This window comes from Macaca thibetana, chromosome 5 (assembly GCF_024542745.1).
Source record: "Macaca thibetana thibetana isolate TM-01 chromosome 5, ASM2454274v1, whole genome shotgun sequence".
NCBI classification, from domain to species: domain Eukaryota; kingdom Metazoa; phylum Chordata; class Mammalia; order Primates; family Cercopithecidae; genus Macaca; species Macaca thibetana.
In genome coordinates this window covers 121,229,472-121,245,735 of record NC_065582.1, presented here as the reverse complement: position 1 = coordinate 121,245,735, position 16,264 = coordinate 121,229,472, and the positions used below count along the sequence as shown (strand labels likewise).

The 16,264-nt window shown below is 34.7% G+C and overlaps 1 protein-coding gene and 1 pseudogene across 3 annotated transcripts in view; both read left to right on the top strand.

Annotated features, from left to right (window-relative positions):
- LOC126955018 (UDP-glucuronosyltransferase 2B4-like) overlaps nucleotides 1-5,551 on the top strand; it is a 33,839-nt pseudogene extending 28,288 nt beyond the window's left edge.
- The window catches only part of LOC126955127 (UDP-glucuronosyltransferase 2B33), a 329,416-nt gene that overhangs the window by 49,252 nt on the left and 263,900 nt on the right, over nucleotides 1-16,264 (top strand). The gene's annotated exons all lie outside the window — the stretch shown is intronic.

Sequence of the window (16,264 nt, the reverse complement as noted above, 5' to 3'; positions counted from 1 at the left end):
TCATTGGACGTTAAGTCCGCTGAGTGTGACTGAGTGCACTCAATAAAGATATCCTCTTGTATACATCCCAAGGTCTCTCTCTGGTCCTCCTGATTCCCACAAAAAGATATCAATTTAAGAGCAATGTACATGACAGATGGTAAAATAGCACAAAGAGTGTTGTTGATTAATAATGCTTTGCCATTAACACTGTGATTAGAAAAAAATACATAATTAGGAGGTGCAGTGTGGCATTTTGGTATTATCGTGATAGTGGAGGCAGGTAACGATTATCACCAAATTCTGCTCTGCCATTCAATTCTATAACTTCACGCTCTGCCATTCAATTCTATAGCTTATAGGATTCCTAAGTGCGCTGTACATACTACAAATGTTATCAGAAAGGAGTTATACTTTATGTGTTACTTCACTAGCACAATAACAATAAGTAGGTATGAAAAAAAAATTGAAACGCATCATAGAGTTTCGGCTTTCCATGTAATCTGGGCCTCTTTACTTACCCAATTTTGAAATAGGTCTATTCAGTGTATTGTCCAGAGGGCTATTCAGAGAAAGGGAGCTCAAACTCATCCACCCTGAGTCTAGGTACCAACTTAGTCATGTAGATTTGGAGAAACAGAAAAACCAAACTGCCTTGGTCGACTGGACTTGGCCAATATCTGATGTAATAAAAAGAGGGGGATCAAATCCTGCCCTAAAGGTAGACAGAATCTGTCAATGCTTTAGAGTATACCATCAAAGAGTTAACAGTCAGCAGAACAAAATTTAGCATCATCAGAATTTTGGAAGTTTTTTAACAGCCCTATTATTTATAAACTACCAATCAATGTTTTTACATTTAAATAATTTGCAGTGGTAATAAATGTGATAACATTGTCGATATATGTGAAAAATATCACTTACAATTTTTTTCTTGGAAGAAGCGCTTACTAATTTGAAATCAGAAACAAATTATATGTACTTTCTAAGTAGATTAATGGATCTCTCATACTTAGATGATGACATAGATTTGCTTTTTTAGTAAATTATCAAATATAAGACTCTAATTTATGGAACAAGTGAATATAAATAAACTCCCTCCCATTTCATTTTTTATAAATGAAAAGATTAACATTAAATTTGTAAGATGAATGTGTATGTAGTAAATACATTAATAAAATAGGTGTAGAACATTAGTAGTAACTTTTTACTCTTATTTATACTAGGATTATGTCTGCCTAACAATTACTTAAATATTTGCAGTTTTAATTTATTATCACAATTCTCTAGGCCATTATATATGAAACCTCATGATTGCATTTAGCTTGACAATATAAAAATTAGTCGAGATAATATAGTTGTTCTATTTACTTCAGTCTTCTAATAATTCTCGTTACTTCACTTGTCCTCATTTCCTTATTAGCCATATGGAAGGCATTTGACTAGGTGATCTCAATCTGTTTAGAATTCTAACAGACATGCTATAATTTGAATTTTACTCATAAAACAAAGTACATTCATTTTTAAAACTTTTCAGTTCAGGGGCACATGTTCCAGTTTGTTACATATGTAAACTTGTGTCATGGGAGTTTGTTTGACAGATTATTTCATCACGCAGGCATTAAGCCTAGTACTCATTAGTGATTTTTTCTGCTCCTCTCCCTCATTCCACCCTCCACCCTCTGAAAGGCCTCAGTGTGTGTTGTTGCCCTCTATGTGTCCACGTGTCCTCAACATTAGGCTCCCTTATCTATACAGTTTTATGGAAATTTGATGACAGGAAATGAGATATCTTAGTACCAATATTCAACAATATAGTGGGTATTCCAGAATCACCTTCTCAGTAAGACTCTGAGGATCAAATATTGAAAACTTGAGTAACAACATGTGAGGATGAAAATGGTTCAACAGAAAACACACTGTTGAAATAATAATTGATTCAACATTTATCATTTAAAAAGTCAAAAATAAAATCTAATTACTTTACATGTATCTTCCAGTCCTAGGAAAAATATAATAAACTAAAAGGGGCTGACATTTTATTATGCACAGTCACATTCTTTATGGCCAGAAACAAACTGTCTTTATTTCAGGTGTAGTTACCTTTCACAAAATTGTTTTTCAATAATTTTCTGCGTTGTCTGTCTCCTAATTCAATCATCACACCTACTCTTTCTCCTAATGTATAGATGTCGCAAATGCAACAGAAAAATGACAGCTCTTCTTTCATTACCTGTTGCTTCATTTTCTATGATAGTAAATCCCTATCTTTATCATGGAGTGGTGGTAACACATTTCATGATGGAGTGTGGCCTGTCCTTCCTCTATCCAAGCACCACCACCACCCCTCTCCCTGCTGCACTGGATACTGTGTCCTATCATACTCAGTGACTGCATCATTTCTCTAAGAGAACAAGTTCTGGCATGCATGCTGCTTCTTTTTTGGGGGAGGGTGGTAATGAGAAATGGGTGATACACAATTATCTTTATCCACAGTGTTCTCTATTTGTCCATGTGACAATCTTGTATTAATTCTTCAAGTCTCAAGTCACATACCATGTCTTAATGTGTAGCCTTTAATTACCGCCCCAGAGGACTTGGTGCTTCTTCCTCTGTGATCTGAAAACCTATTTTAACGTAGTTTTACTGTTACAATAATTTGTGATCTAGAGAACAATGCTTGTTTTATTGACTCATATTGTGCATTGCACATTTTAGTTCTAAGACTTATAATGCATACTTTTTCAAAAAGTCATCTACTCTCAGGTCATCCTCAAACTAAAGCATTTATAACTCATGATGGATCCAATGGAATGTATAAGAGAATCTACCATGGAATCCCTACAGTGGGCCTTCCTTTATTGCTGATCAACCTGATAACTTTGCTCAAATGAAAGCTAAGGGGGAAGCTGTTAGATTGGACTCAAAAACAATGTAAATTACACATTTTCTCTATGCATTAAAACCAGTCATTAATGACCCTACATGAATGTAAATTTTTTAAGCTCATAGCATCTATTCATACTTTCTCACATGAAGGCCAAGGGAGCTGCAGTGATTCTGAACATGAACACAGTGCTGAATACATATATTTTTTTGCAACACTTAAAAGGCCATGATCAATATATCATTGTATCACAATATGTTTTTTTGTTTGTTTGATTTAGTGAAAACACTTGTCAGAGGTTTTAGGATAATGCATAAGTTCTAAAATAGCCAAAAAGTGAAATAAGAGGAATTGCTAAAGATGGTAACAGAAGAATTACAAGGAAGATTGAAGACAAAGTTGAAGCAGAAAATTGTAAATATTATTACAGTACTGACTAATTTTCAGCACGCTTATGTTGTCTTTCAGCATGAGAATTCATCAAATGTTCAATTTTAAATATTTTTTGTGTATATTGAAGGTATATAAAATGATATTATGGAATACAAATACATATTTAAAAAGTTACCATAATAAAACAAATAAACATATTCATGGTCTCCTCTTAGTTATACATTTATTTTGTTTTTAAAGCATTCCTAAGATGATTGATTTTCAGTAATCATCATGACATAATCAATCTCTAATTACCATCATATTCAATGTTTTACAAATTTTCACACTACATTTTGATCCCATCATTGATAATTTGTAAACAGTTAGAGCTTTCATATTTGCCTTTTAAAAATTATTGAAAAGAGGAGATATTAGTATAAATGTAGCCATTTCTTTGTTCTTACAATGGTGGTGGATTTGCTTATTTGGAAGAATTATAAAATCAAAAAATAATTGATTGAAGGAGGTATGTTGGAATATTTCTGTTTATTTATTTATTTATTTATTTATTTATTTATTTGTTGTTGTTGTTGTTGAGACAGAGTCTCGCTTTGTCGCCCAGACTGGAGTGCAGTGGACGGATCTCAGCTCACTGCAAGCTCCGCCTCCCGGGTTCACGCCATTCTCCTGCCTCAGCCTCCCGAGTAGCTGGGACTACAGACGCCCGCCACCTCGCCCGGCTAGGTTTTTGTATTTTTTAGTAGAGACGGGGTTTCACCGTGTTAGCCAGGATGGTCTCGATCTCCTGACCTTGTGATCCGCCCGTCTCGGCCTCCCAAAGTGCTGGGATTACAGGCTTGAGCCACCGCGCCCGGCCGGAATATTTCTGTTTAATAGCCAAAATGCATGAAACCAGAAATATGTGGTTGAAAAATTATTTCAGCACATACATAATTTCAGTTATGCTATTACTATTATATTAGTAATAGCAATAATTTTTAATAAACATAGCTCTGGTATTGAAAAATGACAATTTTTAATTAGTTGATACATACTGCATGTGTGCGACACACATTGTATTGGTTCTTTGTATTATGAAACCCAATTGTATGAAAAAATATATCAGAATTAGTGCCCTCTTCTGAAAAACACCATTCCACCATGTGATTTTTTAAGTAACAAGGAGAGAAGTTACCTCCATTGCTATTGCTACGGTGCCATGCTTTAGCACTTTTTGCTTTTGATTTAGTAGGCGATATACTTACATGCATCCTTATTCTTTGTCTATTAGTCCATAATTTTTCAACACTAGAAACAAATGGAACTGCAACATCTCAAAGTAAAATATTGAAAGCCACTTAGATTCTAAAATACCAATACAAGAAATATAGTAATGACAGTGATCATTTACTGACAATCACTTTATGATGAGAATAATTCTACCAATTATTCTGAGAATCATTACATGACAACTCACAATAATCAGGCAAGAAAGACACAATTCTTCTTCATTCAAATTAACAATTAAAAAAACTTGGAACAGATACATTTTTTTAAAAAGGACCATTAGATATCAGGTTAGGATTCAAACTAAGGCCATCCACTTTCATACTTTTAACCATGAATCCACTGATGTAATGTTAATTCCAACTCTTGGTCAGTGCCAACTTCTTATGAGCTTTGCCCTGACATGTACCTGACCTCGTCAGATTTGTCTGCTATCTCTGGACTTTGATATTATTTTGAAACTTATACACCAGGACCATTAATTTTTTTTTTTTTTTTTTTTTGTACTGGCTAATTCAATTTCTGTGCTCTCAAATGATTTTTTTAACCCTTTGGACTCATCTGATTTCAATTTCTAGGCTAAAAATACTTGTTCTGTCTTAAATTATCTCTTTACATCTTGAAATCTTATGCATGAAACAAATTCTAGCCCATAAACCAAAATCTCTATAACCACCATGAAATAAAATATTTTATTTTTCATCCACTTTTATGTGGCACTCATTTTTAACATCTACACAAAAATTTCACATATTTGTCTTTTCTGGTTCATTATATAAGTTGATGTCTCTTTGATTTTCCATTAGCTGTAAAAAGAATGTGATGTAGTTATCAATCATTTATTATGATCAGTCTCTGAAGCCCTTGGACCAAAAACTCTTCTGGATTGAATTTGTCATGCACCACAATGGAACCAAGTACCTACTGCCACCTACCCACAACCTCACCTGGTTGCAGTACTGCTCTATGGATGTGCTGGCCTGCATGGCTATTGTTACTCTCTTTGTCATAATATGTTCTTGATTATCAATTGTTTGTTAAGGTAAGAAAGAAACAAAAGAGAGTAGATCTGTTTGAGATCTAAGGCAGGCATACATGATATAGAAAATCATCATGCCATTTAATGCTGCCAGTATATAGCAAGGTATGGACTAAATTCTTTACTGCATTTTACAAAATCTGTGCCTTCTAGATTTGTTTGAAATTTTTAATCTTTGTTAAACATTATGTATAATTTTAGTTTCAGAAAACCTGTAGTAATTCACTTTTAATGTTTATCTATGTATATTTTTAAACTGAAAGTAAAATGAGATTCACTAGAAACTCAGTCTGTTTCCTTGAGAAGGCCAGAAAGACTAGATATGTTTTGCATTTTAAGAAATCTCTTCTTTTATGTATATATTTATATAATATATAATAAATTCATGTATTATGCATTCATATAACATAAAATAAATATATTTATATATTATATTTTTATTGTTTTATTTTAACTTTTATTTCAAGTTCAGAAATACATGTGCAGGATATGCATGTTTATTACATAGGTAAAGAACCCTCTTCTATATAAATAAATACAATTGTATGGAATATATGTGTGCATGTCAGAAAAAAAAAAAAAGAAACACTGAGCAACATCCTAAAATTGCAAGACAAATTTTATTTTGACTACTGAAGTAGGGGATAGAGACTGCAATATGAACTGAATTCAACCACAACTAAGACAAAGGTTAACTGAGACTTTTAAAGAAAATCTGTTTGTGAATAAAATGGGAATATGAGGAAATAAAAATAAGGAAACCAAAAAGAGATTAGTTGGCTATATGGAAACAGAAAATTACATAAATATTAAGTGTAAATGATTGATTATTAGACAAGATGAGTTAGACAGGGTAATTTTGCCATTTGGCAGGATCACATTTTATTGAGCAAAGCCTCAGCATGAAGACTAGGGTCACCTTTCAGGAGAAATCCATGACATAGAGCACATATAAGCTGGACTAAACTTAGCCAACTCTCTTAGCATGGTGTTTAGGCAAGTACTTTGTGTTAAATGGGTGTTTCCAATTCATATCCTTCAAGAAATGCAAAATATTTTCTTACAAAAATTTTCTTTATTTCAGAACTCTAGATAGTCATAACTGGTTTCCTATGTAAAACTATGCAACCTGGTAAAAATGTTTGGTTAGAAAGACTGAAGATATTTTGCACATGAGACTTTGACTTACTTGAGTTACTATTTTTGCTTTAGTAATGACAATTTGCAATTGGGTAGTAATACATAAAAGAAAAGAAAAGGCTAGCTCCCTTTAGTCAGGAATTATCGATATGGTCCAGCAGGTTTAGTCCAGTCCCTCTAGATTATAATGTTACATGATTTCTCTCCTACAATAATATCTCACATTTCTTGTCCTTACCTTGTCAAGTATGATATCTCCACCTACATTAATGCCTGGAATAATGAGGATACACAAACCAGAAATGTATATAATTATTTTACTTATTGTCTTCTCATAACATATTTAAAACTAAATTGTAGGTGGAATAAGGAGCCAAATATCATGTACAACAATTTTTAAAGTCTATGCTGGGGAAAATGTAGTTAATGGCAAAAAGCTCTCCAATACTTTCATTCAACTGTTGCTCATTACAGCCTTTGACTTAGAACAAGGTTTTAAGAGAAAATAACAGAGAAGAAGGGAACCAACTTAAGAGCAGTTCTTCTGTCTGACAAGAGTTGTGTCTAAAACAGTTGAAAGAAAGAGAAGCATGATGATTTTTTCTGACACATGAAATAGACTTTTATAGTACTCTTCTCTAGGAGAAAATGTTGTAGCAATAATTGGTAATAAAATGAATTATTATAATGTCTAGAAAAGAAATATACACTAAATATTTTACTTTACTACACTTTGAACATATAGTCATGCCACTAGAAAGAAAAAAAATAGCAAAGTACAAGAAAAAAAAGTGTAATGTATTAGTGCTTTTTATAGAAATGTCTTCTTTATAAAATGGGAAACTTTATAGATAAATATTAGTCTGGGGAAATAATGTAACTCAACATGTACTACACAAACTAAAGTTTAGTCTATTTATATTTTCTTAATGAAACAACTTCTGAAAATGCATCAAGGACCTTGCCAAAAGAGATCTTCTTTGCAATTCATAGACCATATAGCCAGATACAAAAATCTATGTCTATTCATGAGTTATCAAAGAATACTTTCATTTGTTTTCATATTGAGAAATCTTTTCACATAAAATACTATGTGCACATATAGTTAGGAAAGTATGTGAATATGAAGGTTTACATGAGACTCATAAAATCACATGGTATATGAAATTCCAAAAATTTCCATATTGTGCATGTGTCAGTTTCTTTGAGATTGATTCTAAAAGCTTTTAAATATCTCAGGAATTAACATAATTTAAACACAGAAACTCTAATCACCTGGAATCATTGAATAGAAATAACATGCTTCATCCTTGTTATCATCTTTTTCTATAAAATTTTGAATATGCTGCTTAAAGACTGGAATATGAAGCACCACAGAAGTTGAAGACAAAAATAACATAATTGTGAATTTAATGATGAAAGCAACATATGAAGATGAATCTGTTTGTGTCAAGGACAAATGGTTTATGTAGTTTTCTGAATTAATATCTATGCAGAAGGCAATGTTTCTTAAAAGATAAAACAAATGTGCTAATTAGAAGTTTCCTTCTTATATTTTTTAAGTATATTCTTTAGTAGTCTTAAATATATTCTTTAACATACAAATTCCTAAAACCCAATAATAATTATAAAAATTACTGAATAACAGTAAAGAGTACGGTCTTAAGAGGGATGTGTCTTCCAGCATCTAACACCTCACAACCACTCCAGTGTTCTCTATTAATGAAGCTTAACATTCAACTAGCTGGCAAAGGAGGAATGTTTACAGGATCCAGATTCAGTATCAAAAAGTTATATTTGCACCCAGGGGATAATGATTTGAAAACTCATAAAGCATAAATTTTCTAATTTTTTCTTCGCTATGATTCTAAAAGTTGTGTTCCTTCTGACACTGAATCTTGGAAAAATTTGGATGAGTAAGAGGCATGGCTTTCTTTTTAAAATACATTTTTGAAAGTGGGGGCATGTAGAGGTTCTGAGAAAGATGACTTAGAGTTGGCCCACTGAGTTCACCACTCCCCTGGTGGTCACTTCCCTAATGTCCAAATGTATAATAAGAATTGACGTACTAGCAGGTTGGATTTTTTATTTCAGTAGTAGCTAGCTCAGATTTGGTTAGAGGAAGTTTTGTCATGCTGGACCCATGCATACCCTTAGCCTATCACCACTCTATTCGTACTCCCAACAAATCAACACTGGAGTAGCCAGATATTTGGTGCTTTAACTATAAAGGATATTAACCATAACCAATCAAAGCATATCAAGATGTCTCATTGATTTCATTGCAAGTTCCCAATTATTAGCTTGATTAATCACTTTTTGGGTTTATGATCCAGTGAGAATTTCATTCATGTACTGCACTGATTTTTTTCAAGCGACATTTTTCTCTAGATTCGTCTTTGGTATAGAGACTTTATTTAAGGATGAATTTGTTCTTCATAAGAGTTCTAGAATCCTGACTCATCATGACAGTGGCTCAGAGTGATTGTCTAAAACAAGATTGATAAAGGTCAGATAAACAAGTAAAAATTAATGAATAATCCTCAGTCAGATAAGGTGAACTTTGCTGTTGGATTAATCCATCATAATGAGGACATGCAGGTTGCAAGAGTTAAGACAGAATGAAATACAACTTGAGACAAACATATTGAATCAGGTTATAAATGTTTGAACAAAGCATATAATAAGTAGTTAAGACCAAGAAAACAACTAGAAACAAGAGAGTTTTAGAAAAAAACAGGTAATCAGGAAATTTCTAATGTAAGGTGTTAACAAGCAATGCTTTTAGGTTTTAATCTGTTTACTGACAATTTCTAGAGCATTGGGTGATTCCTCTTGGGGGCTCTACCAGTCATGCATTTGATTTCATTTTATTTCATGTACTCAACCATCATTTTGTATATAATTAGGGAGCCCATTTCTGATTTCAGAAACATCTGATTTTTTTTTTTATTCATCCTTCTCACCTCATCCGATTCTTGTTTTATATTAGTGATGCTTGCATCTGTGAACATTTGAATCATGCTTATTTAAAAATCTCACTTTGTCCAGGCATGGTGGTTCACATCTGTAATCCCAACACTGTGAGATGTTGAAATAGGACGATTGACCCCAAGAGTTTGAGATCAGCCTGGATAACCTAATGAGAGCTAATCACTACAAAAAAATTAAAATACTAGTTGGGTGCGGTGTCATGCATCTGTGGTCCCAGCCACTTGGGGGACTGAGGTGAAAGCATCACTTGAGCTTCAGAGGTTGAGGCTGAAGTGAGCTGTGATCACACCACTGCACTCCAGCCTGGACAGCGGAGTGAGAGAGTCGCTTGAGCTTGGTAGGTTGAGGCTGCAGGGAGCCCTGAACACACCACTGCATTTCATTCAGCCTGGACGACGGAATAACACCTTATCTTAAAATATATATATATAAATTAAAATCAAAGCCTCATTCTGATTATGTCCTCTATCTACAATCCTTGGTTGAAAATCTTCCAACTGTGTATCACTGGTTATTTCCTCATACGGTTTGCTTGAGGAAATCTTCAACATGTGTTGATTTCTGCAACATTCCTCATATTCTCTATTGTAAGAGAATCCCTTCACAATATTTAAAATTGCCTCCGTTGCAGTCTAGGGAGATCTCTAGTTACACACATATTTTATTTTGTTTTTTTAACAAAAGTAACTTCACTCTGTACATTTTTGTTCCCTACTTCAAGGTACTATGTCTCATTTGGTTTCCTCCCAAAAGTCACTTTTTCATAGTTTTCACAAGCATCTATTCATAGACTTCCCTTCAATTTTAACAATTGGTGGGCATTCTTCCTTCATTTTATACTAGGCTATATTTGTCTTTTGACATCATTTTTTAATGCATCTATATGTGTCTGGAGCAGAATAATTTGGAAAAGTTGAGTCACTTATGATCACCTCAGTATACTATGTCATTTAATTTATTAGAATCTAGTTTTTAGGGCACCTATTTCATATATAAAAATGTATGAGTAAATATTTTAAAATGCTTAATGAATGATTCAGTAGTTGTAAAAATATAAATTCACACATTTTTTATGATTTTATTGTGTTTTTAATGTCCATATGTAATGAATTTCATAGTTTCTTAGAGGCTTCTGTTGACCAAATCAATAGCTTAAATTTGTGGAATTTTGAGACATCACTGCAAATACTTTGACATTCTTATTAAACTGTGGTCCCTCCTCTTGAAATGTGGCAAGGCTTGTGACTTGCTTAGCAAATAAATTATAGTGAAAGTGACAGCATAATTTCGAAGACTATGTTAGAAAAGGCACTACATTATCTTCATCTCTCTGTCTCTGTCTGTCTGTCTCTGTCTTCTACTTACACCTTTTTCCCTCTTTCTTTCTCCTTCTCCCTCTTTCTCTTTTTCTGCCTGTATACACTTTGGAGCCCAGTGTCACACACAAAGTCCTGATGATAAAGGACAATTTCAAGGAGAGATGCAAAGAAGAGACTAAGAAGTCATGATTATTCATTCTCACAGGAATTTGAGTCTTTTGACATCAATTACCAAATATGTGAATGAATGACCTTCAGATGATTACCTCCCCAGCCACCATATGAAAGTAATGGCCTGAGAAATACTATGTATGAACCACCTGACTGAGGCTACCCAACACTCATGCTATGGGAGTTGTAATAAAATGCTTTCTGTTTTTCAAAATACCCACAATTGAGGGTAGTTTGTTATAAAGTGATAAATAACTGCAAGGATATTTCTTTATTGCATTATGTTTATTATACTTTATGTTCTGGGATATATGTGCAAAACGTGCAGGATTGCTACATAGGTATATATGTGCCATGGTTGTTTGCTGCACCCATCAACCTGCCACCTATATTAGGTATTTCTCCTAATGCTATTCCTCCCCTAGCCCCTCACCTCGTGACAGGCACCATTGTGTGATGTTTCCCTCCCTGTGTAAATGTGTTCTCATTGTTCAACTCCCACTTATGAGTGAGAAGATGCAATGTTAGGTTCTCTGTTCTTCTGATAGTTTGCTGAGAATGATGGTTCCAGCTTCATCCATGTCCTTGCAAAGGACCTGTGCTCATCTTTTTTTATGTGTGCATAGTATTCTATAGTATATATGTGCAACATTTTCTTTATCCAGTCTACCATTGATGGACATTTGGGTTGGATCCAAGTCTTTGCTCTTGTGAGCAGTGCCACAATAAACATATGTATGCATGTGTCTTATAGAATGATGTATAATCCTTTGGGTATATGTCCAGTAATGGGATTGCTGGGTCAAATGGTATTTCTAGTTCTAGATCCTTGAGGAATCACCAGACTGTCTTCAACAATGGTTGAATAAATTTACACTCCCACCAACGTGTAAAAGCATTCCTATTTCTCCACATCCTCTTCAGCATCAGTTGTTTCATGACTTTTTAATGATCAGTATTCTAACTGGCGTGAGATGGTATTTCATTGTGGTTTGATTTACATTTCTCTAATGACAAGTGATAATGAGCTTTGTGTCATATATTTGTTGGCTATATAAATGTCTTCTTTTGAGATGTGTCTGTTCATATCCTTCACTCATTTTTTGATAGGATTTTTGTTTGCTTGTTTGTTTTTGTTTTTGTTCTTTTTTCCTGGTAAATGTGTTTAAGTTCTTTGTAGATTCTGATATTAGCCCTTTGTCAGATGGATAGACTACAAAAATTTTTCCCATTCTGTAGGTTGCCTGTTCACTCTAATGATAGTTTCTTTTGCTGTGCAGAAGCTCTTTAGTTTAATTAGATCCCACGTGTCTATTTTGGCTTTTGTTGCTATTGCTTTTGGTGTTTTAGTCATGAAGCCTTTCCCATGCCTATGTCCTAAATAGTATTGCCTAGGCTTTCTTCTAGGATTTTTATGATTTTAGGTCTTGTATTTAAGTCTTTAGTCCATCTTGAGTTAATTTTGTATAAGGTATAAAGAAGGATTCCAGTTTCAGTTTTCTGCATATGGCTAGCCAGTTTTTCCAGCGCCTTTTATTAATTAGGGAATGTTTTCTCCATTGCTTGTTTTTTTCAGGTTTGTCAAAGATTAGATGGTTGTATACGTGTGCTGTTACTTATGAGGCTTCTGTTCTGTTCCATTGTTCTATATACCTGTTTTGGTACCAGTACCATGCTGTTTTGATTACTGTACAATTGTAATATGGTTTGAAGTCAGGCAGCATGATGCCTCCAGCTTTGTTCCTTTTGCTTAGGCTTGTCTTGGTTCTGCAGGATCTTTTTGGGGGGTTCCATATGAAGTTTAAAGTAGTTTTTCTTTTTTCCAAGTCTGAGAAGACAATCAATGATAGCTTGATGGCAATAGCATTGAATTTATAAACTACTTTGGGCAGTAGGGCCATTTTTATGATAAAGATTCTTCCTATCCATGAGCATGGAATGCTTTTCCGTTTATTTGTGTCCTGTCTTATCTTCTTAAGCAGTGGTTTGTATTTCTCCTTGAAGAGGTCGTTCACACCCTTTGCAAGTTGTATTCATAGGTATTTTATTCTGTTTGTATCAATTGTGAATGGGAGTTCACTCTTGATTTGGCTCTCTGGTTGTTATATCATTATTATTATTATTGGTGTATAGGAAAGCTTGTGATTTTTGCACATTTACTTTGTATCTTGAGACTTTGCAGAAGTTGCCTATCAGCTTAAGGAGATTTGGGGCTGAGACAGTGGGGTTTTCTTAACATATAATCATGTCATCTGCAGAGACAATTTGACTTCCTCTTTTCCTATTTCAATATCCTTTATTTCTTTATCTTGCCTGATTTCCCTGTCCAGAACTTCTAATACTATGTTGAATAGAAGTGGTGAGAGAAGGCATCCTTGTTTTGCACCGATGTTCAAAGGGAATGTTTCCAGCTTTTGCCCATTAAATATGATATGGGCTGTGAGTTTGTCATAAGTAGCTCTTATTATTTTGAGATATGTTCCATCACTACCTAGTTTATTGAGAGTTTTTAGCATGAAGTGGTGTTGAATTTTGTCAATGGCCTTTTCTGCATCTATTGCGATAATCATGTTTTATTATTATTATTATTGGTTCTGTTTATGTCATGGATTATGTTTTTTGATTTTCATAAGTTGAACCAGCCTGGCATTCAAAGTATGAAGCTGACTTGATTATGGTGGATAAGCTTTTTGATGTGCTGCTGTGTTGCCAGTATTTCATTTAGGATTTTCACATCAATCTTGATCAGGGATAATCACCTGAAATTTCCTTTTTTTTTGTTGTTGTTGTGGTTCTGCCAGGTTTTGGTGTCAGGATGATGCTAGCCTCATAAAAGGAGTTAGGGAGGATTCCTTTTTTTTTTTTTTTTTTTTTTTTTTTTTTTTTTTTTTCTATGTTTGGAATAGCTTCAGGAGTGATACTATCTCCTTTTTGTACCTCTGGTAGAATTCAGCTGTGAATCCATCTGGTCCTGGACTTTTTTTGGTTGGTAGGCTATAAATTACTGCCTCAATTTCAGAACTTGTTTTTTCTTTCTCCTTTCTAGATACTCTTAGGGGTTTAATTATGAAATAAGATGAATTCAGTTGACTATCTTTGATTCTAGTCCACTCCTGGGTCTTAGAGGAGCCCCTTCTGATTACTTTCTCCATGACTGTGTATCTTTTGTTAAATGTTGTGGCCATGTGTCCTACTCAGGAAGGGGCCATAGATGGCACACAAAACCATAACTTTGACCTGTCAGCCCTAATCTGCTGTCTTTGCACTTCCTGAAGTTCAGATGAAAGTGGGAATGCTACGTGGGTTGGAAGCTCTTGCAGATATGGCCCATCTGGTTTTGGAAGGTGGGGACAAGTGAAGTTATTTTCCATGCTGTCGGTGTGTTACCAGGGCAATAGGAGTCTGCAACACCTAGTGACAAGTGGCAGTGGTGGGTGGAATGTCACACATCCTGCCATACGAGTGTTTCCTGGGGTAACAGGGGGCTGCACACTTTACCTGAAATCACACAAAGCAAGATTCCTGGGCTGGAAGCTCTATCAGGTATTACTTTACTGGTTACCAGTGACAGGTTCAGGTGGAACATCCTCTGCTATTCAGGTGTTTCCTGGGACAATAGGAAGCTGAGCCCTCCAGCTGAGTTCACACAAAAAGGAGGCCACTTGGCTGGAAGCTCTAGCAAGCATTGCCCATCTGGCTAACAGCAGCAGAATGGGTGAGGTTGTGTGCCATGCCATCTGTGTGTTTCCTGGGACAACAGGAAGTTGCACCCTTTTGCTGCATTCAAACAGAAGTGAAACTGCTGGTCAGGAAGCTCTAGCAAGGATGATAGTAATACAAGTTGATTCTTAATTAATTAAAGCACATGGAGGAGCTAATCCCAAAAGAAAAAAACACTGTTAAATCTCTCAGACTTCAAAAATATGGTCATATTCATTTTTCACAACATAGCATATTGTGACTAGTCTTTCTTGGTTTACTATATTTACCTATTATCCTCTGAAGTATACAGCCATACTCTAATCCTAGCATGTCTGAATTTTGTATATAAATTGGTAATAATATTTATTGTCAAATAATTTTAAATATTTAACTTTCTTCTAAGATATTTATTAATCTCAGCACTTTTTTTTTGCATTCTTTCCCTGTGAAATGTCATTCTCGTTATCAATTACTTCCAGAAAATCTGTTGTCTCCTTGCCTATTTATGCAAAGCAAATCATTCTCCAACTGTTAACTCTAATCCTTCCTCTGAAATAGGTTTTGCTAAGTAAATGACCCTGAGTCTCTGAGGCATTTGTTGTATCGAAGCACAACAACATTAACAGTAAAACAAAAAATATTGGGAAATATGAAATATCAGAGCCTTTCTCCCTCTCTCAAAAATTTTGTCAGCCAGGTGTGGTGGTTCACACCTGTAATCCCAGCCCTTTGGGATGACGAGACGGTTGGATCACCTGAGGTGAGGAGTTTGGGACCAGGGTGGACAACATGGTAAAACCCCGTTCCTACTAAAAATACAAAAATTACCCAGGCGTGGTAGCACATGCCTGTAATCCCAGCTACTTGGGAGACTGATGCAGAGAACATGCAGTGTTTATTTTTCTGTTCTTGCAATAGTTTGCTGAGAATGATGGTTTCCAGCTGCCTCTATGTCCCTACAAAGGACACAAACACATCCTTTTTTATGGCTGCATTATATTCCATGGTGTATATGTGCCACATTTTCTTAATCCAGTCTGTCACTGATGGAAATTTGGGTTGATTCCAAGTTTTTGCTATTGTGAATAGTGCCGCAATAAACATATGTGTGCATGTGTCTTTATAGCAGCATGATTTATCATTCTTTGGGCATATACCTAGTGATGGGATGGCTGAGTAAAATGGTATTTCTAGTTCTAGATTTTTGAGGAATCATCACACTGTTTTCCACAATGGTTGAACTAGTTTACGGTCCCACCAACAGTGTAAAAGTGTTCCCATTTCTCCACATCCTCTCCAGCACCTGTTGTTTTTTGACTTTTTAATGATTGCCATTCTAACTGATGTGAGATGGTATCTCATTGTGGTTTT